We start from the raw sequence: 6,354 nt of genomic DNA on the forward strand, positions 1-6,354 counted from the left end.
CTTAAGCCCTTAATAACTTACACAGGTTGAATACTAACAAAATGAACAACCCTACAACCGTTAACATATATTCTATTGATGTGCTAAAAGTAGTTATTAATTTATTAACAAAATAAACGCTAATCTAGACACTAAGTAATAATTCTAGACTCTTAACTTAACTAAAACTACTAACTGGCAAGTGAACCGGTCGACTCTGGTACAGCTAAATAAGTCCGGATATCGAACCCACGAGACTCTTTAAATTACGTAAACTAGCTAAATTAGACTCAACTACAGATGCGACTATTTATTTATTATTATTGGGGGGTTTTACTAAAAGCTAATATTAAATTAATCACTAAGACTTAAAGATGACTTAAACCTAGACTTAATTCAAATGATGACAAGCAACCACCTAGGCTAGAATCCCTAATGTAATCAAATAGTTGGAAAATGCTAAGTTATGGAACTGGGATATTAAATTATTCACTTAAAGAAAACCCAAATAGGGCCCCTGACCCTTCTCAAGAAGACACCTATGGATTCTATTAAGTTCTTAAAAACACCAGCTTAATTAGACTCGCTTACGGTCGCTAATTATTTTATGACAAGTACCTCAATAAGAAATCCTACCTTACAGCACGGAAATCAAAGGTAGTTTAAAGTATTCACTCGACTAGATAAACAAGGCTGAAAAATCAAACCTAGACGGACTCCTTACGAAGAACTAAATCTAGCAATCTTAAACAACCAAGACTTATCATATAATCTATCACCTCTCAGCTATTTAGATTAGCGGCACACTTAGATCTATTTGATTTATTAATATTGTTCCTATGGCCTTATTGCAAATCAACCAGAAACTAGTCAAAAACACACAGTAGATGACCTAACAGAATCCTATTATATAACAAACAATCACCAAGGAAACTGTGAAACAATAAAATTTACCAAACAATCCTAAGCACATATATGCATCGAATGAAAAACAAGAAACCTCTTACTTAATCATAAACCATAACAAAAGCAAAGTCCAAACTAAAATCCAATATCAACAAAAGTTCATCATAAACCTAGGTGGTATAAGGGTTTAACCAACAACCATACTCAAGGACAAAAGAAAATAAATAGGTTCAAATAATGAATTCATAACGAAAACCAAATAAATTCAGGCTGCGTTGAAGGCCGAATCGGGCAAAGTTGCCAAACACGAGAAAACCTGTTTAGAAAATCAACATGTGTTTCTCCCTTTTGCTTTTGATACATTTGGGTTTCTGGCCCCGGAGGCCGTGAATTTTCTAAACAGGGTTCAGCGTGTCGTTCATGGTACTTTGTCGTTTCCTACGACCCAACGCTTTGTTTTTAGTAGAATTGGTTTTGCTATTCAAAAGGGGGTTGCGGCGCAGCTTGTTGCCCGTTTGCCTGCCACTTTATTGTAATCGTTTTGATTTTAATGATAAATGAGCGTGTTAAATTTTGGTCAAAAAAAAATTATAATGATGTTTCGATGAGTAGGTGTTTGACCCGGACGTTCTCTGCTCAAACCAATAGCTTTTTCTCTTCAAGGTAGTAGGGCTCTCCCTCTTGCGTCTGACTTTCTATCTCACGGCTCTCCTTTTTTTTCGAACAACAAAGAAAACTCCTCCCTCATTCCTTCTGACCTTGCAACCTTTTCTTATTTTAACTTTTGGTGGCCCAGCCCAATCAAGTATTAGTGCACATTCGTCGTTTGCAATTTTAATTGATTGAACGAATCATGATCTTCTTTTTATTAACTGCAAACATAAATTAACTATATTATTTAGGTTACTCCTTTCCTTTTTTCAATCATTCAATACGGATCAATACATTCAAATTAGATGAGCATCCTTTATTTTATAAACCTCACAATATATAAACAATTGATAATAATACATAATCATTTTTTTTCTTAAAACCTATATAATTTAAATATGAACTTACTTAGAACGTTGTTAAACAAAAAGTAGCTCGAAACTAATCCAAAATGTAGGAAATATTAATTATAATTTATGCATATTTTAGAGTATATCATCTATATATAACCTACCAACTAGGCCCAACCAGAACTAAAGCCCACCGAGATCAACAGATCTCAGTTTACATACAAAAGCCCAAAATTAAAACCACAAATTACAAGCATAAACCACAAAAATACGACCCAGCATTCTCCCCCTTGGTTTATTGCTTGATTTCAAACTTTCAAAAAAAAATTGCCAACCGAAGACATCTTTCATGCTTCTATGCCTTCACTTCTGCCATCCGGCGTATGTACTGTGGCTTCTAAACAGACACTTGGAAGTTGAGTGTCTCGTTTAGTGCCTTTATTCTGATAATATGAACCCCGGCTAGTAATCCAGCATAAGTCATTCTACTTCCCAACAGAAGTAGATGAACATGACTTTGTTAATGAGAACAGCAACAAACATTAGACTTGATTGACTCAAAAACGTCAAATACGATGTATCTTCGGTAAAACCAACAAATCCTCGATCACGGTTTAACCGAGAATGCTTCAAGTTATCTTCAAGCCGAATATCTCTCTGGTTTATCAGGAGAATCTGATCAGTCCAAACCGAAAACTTGAGAATACTTTTCATCGTCATCCCCATATTTCCAATCACCATTGATGACCAACTGTAACTACAAATGATGACTAAAACAACATTTAGTAACTTCAATAGAAATAAAATGAACTTACCAAACCCATGAACCGACTACATCTAATATTCCAAACAGTCATCACCGTAAATCCACAACCATACTGATTATGGAAACACATTGGGTAGATTCCATTACCTTTTAAAGGAAATCCACTTGAAACTATAAAGGGACGAGAAGAGATTGATGGCGGCTGGTAGGTGTGAGATTAGATGATGAAGATTTCGAAGGTTTTTGGAAAATAATGGAAGTTGCTAGTTTCAAGAATGATCAATAAGTAGTAATGAGTGCCTTTTAAGCTACCTGGTTACATCAATCTGAGTCGAAAATATTTACTTACAGAGAACACATAGCCGAGAACAATCTACTTGGAGCCGAGAACTCACATAAACTGAGTTCGCTGGGCCAACATGATCTGACCGAGAATAAGGAAATCCATTGGGCTTAGAGAGAACCCACCCTTTAGGCCTATCTAACCTACCTAGGAACCAGGACCCGTTGGTCCAAAGAACTGGTACACTCATTTTGAGAAATAATCCCGATTAAAAATTGATTTCTTGAAGACATTTGTTTCGACACAAGTAAATATGAGGTGAAAATTTAAAAATAAAAATAAAGTTAGACTAAAAACTAAAATAAAACAAAAACAAAAATAATTTACCTATTCAGCCTTCAGAAAATTAACATATATTGGGATCAAATTTCAGCTATTTGAAAACAAGCACCCCCCTTTTTTAGAAAAGATCCGAACATATATTGATTAAGGCACTTTCACAATGATCCCTTTTTTTAGAAAATTAACATATATTGGGATCAAATTTCAGCTATTTGAAAACAAGCACCCCCCTTTTTTAGAAAAGATCCGAACATATATTGATTAAGGCACTTTCACAATGATCCATTTTCAGCATTATTTTGACATACTGAGAAGGTTGATAGCATGTATTTAAAAACTTAGTATGATTTTCATTGCGCCAGTGATATGATTAGGTTCAATTAGGCATAAAGCTTACATGGACATCACTTATGGACCTATATTTCCCCCTATCTCTTCTCAAGGCTTATTTGGCTTTCCTCATATCACCCCAATTTGACTCCAACCCCCTAGTTCTTGATCAAAAGAATTTTTTTACAAAAGAATATTTTAAGCTTTAGGGTTGAACGTTGGACTTACATGCCATCCGGACTTACAAGCCTTACATTCAGGGTGTTTAGGACTTGTGCGCCCCACCCCTGTAGTTCCCTGGTGCCCCTTTAAGCTTATAAAAATAATTAATTTGTAGTAATTTTTACTTCTTTTTTTTATAAGTTTTTGGCGATCAAGACACTAATGGGCTCATGTATGACTGAGTAATTACTTTTCTTCCTATCATTCGGAGAGATGTATCTAGGAACATGCAAACATCTTCAAAATGAGTCTCCACAATACGTTTAGCAGATTTAGTTTATATCACCTTAAACTTTTACTTATCATAGAAAGCTACCATACACATCAATGACTTATCAAACGACCTTTTTAACCTTATAACTTCACACGTTAGGCACACATAATCAATTTATCTATCATTTCTCAAAGATTGGATCATTTTTTTTTAATTTTTAAGAAGCTAATAAATAAGCTTTAGCTGAATACTATTATCACTTCCTAGATGGTAACCCTAAAGACAACCTTAAATTCAATCACCCCAGTTACCTTCAGTTTTCAGGTAAATCGCCATCCTATGTGTCTACAGGTAGACAATAGGACCAACCACATAATAATATGTGCCCTTCAAACTTAGGCGGCCGACATAATTTTCAATGAAAGAATTAAAGAAATTTTAATATTTAGTCGCCTCGGTCACCTTCGGTGGCTATCCCGTGAGTCAAGAGTTGATAAAGGGACCTGTGACACCCGGTAATTTTCCATATACTTTAATCTTTATAATTGATCAAAATTACGTGTTATTTATATAATTTATATGAGGTATAAACCATAGTATACTTGAAATGTGGACTAGAACAGTCGTTATGCCTATAGGATTGTATAAAGTGCTGATGAGAACGGCTATATGATGAAGATAGCCCAGTAATAGTTTAGAGGTGACAAATATATCAAGCTAAATATATATCTATGATCCAATATAAGGGGTAATTGTAAGACCATGCCCAGTAATGTCCTAATTTCCTAATTAGGACCAAAACGCCATAAACATTTAAATAATGGAATATAGTCGCCGAACCGGCCAAATCAATGATACATTATACAGTGAGACGATCAAGATATGAAACTATGAAGGAATTAAAGGTATACTAGTCGGAATAATATGAAGATAATAATTTAAACAATCCATGAAAGATTACAATATGGAGCACTATTTTACCGAATATAACTCCGGGCTAAATTTAAATATACATCATACCGGGAACCGAAATAAATACCGGGTTCCATACCATCTATAATACTTTATAGGTGACCAAATAAATTAAGAGAAGCTCATAATACCCAAGTCCAATATAAATTCCATAACTTGTTTACTCGATGATCAACTCGTCCTAACGACTATCCACTTAAGACCCGAACCAAGATTGAACTTAGCACTACATTTGGACAACCAATATATTTATTAAATGACCATAATACCTTCCCTTTTGCAGCCCAAAGCCGAACCCCAACCTCTTCCCATTCAGTTTTAATGTACAAGGAACAAACACCACATTAAATCTTATAAACCATTATCCATGCACCCATATGTATCATGATCATGTATCATCATCATCACCAACATCATCATAATCTTGGTTACTTGCAAGATCAACCAAAGTCCCTAAAAGCCTTCACAAAATCTGCCCACATTATAATATTACAAAGACCATACCTTTGACCATTTCACTTGACAAGATCTTGAGGAGTTAGCAAGATTTCAATCCCTAAACTTAAGGGATGATGTCCCCTACACTATTATTAATATACACCATCAGATCTTCAGCTGAAATTCACCACAAACATTCAAGAACACAATCCAAATCTCCCTTGTTCCTCTCTCGGCCGAAGAACAGCAGCAGGCCACCAAACAGCCGCCTCTTTGCAACCCGTTTTCTCTATAATGCTGCTCTGAACATCTTGAACCCTATATATCGTTGGAAAGCTAGAAGAAATCCTTAAACCGTGGTAGAAAGCCTTGAACGGATCTCTGCCCGGAAGACTCGGTAAGAAGCTTTGAACCTTCAAAGGTCACTACTGGAAACTGCATTTTCCAGCAGTACCCCCCCTCTCTTCTTTTGTTCATATCTCACAAACCACTTGGTATTTTTGGGTGATTCTTGTTTAGGAATCCAAGGAAGCTCGCAAGGATCACGAACCACCTTTTGAACATCCATTTCCGGCTTCATTTCAGCATTAGGTAAGCCGAAAACTCGAGTTGTAACAGTTTATGGTGGCTGGAAAAACACAGATTCTGTCCAGCCACGGTCTCATCATTTTACTTGACCCTAATCCACCTATTTCATGTTATTTGAACATAATGTAGACTCTTAACATCGTGGTTAACGTCAAGGAACTTGGATCTCGTCTTAAATCGCTCAAAAACCGACATTCCCAAGGTACTAATGCCATAAAATGTTTAGTAGAAAAACATGGACTAAGCCTAAGATACGTATACATAATGAGGTGATTAGACATAAACATAAACTTGAAGTGTGTTGAAATGACAT

Source organism: Bidens hawaiensis, unplaced genomic scaffold (genome assembly GCF_021521415.1).
Source record: "Bidens hawaiensis isolate Kalapana, Puna unplaced genomic scaffold, B.hawaiensis_p1.1 tig00040763_1, whole genome shotgun sequence".
NCBI classification, from domain to species: Eukaryota; Viridiplantae; Streptophyta; class Magnoliopsida; order Asterales; family Asteraceae; genus Bidens; species Bidens hawaiensis.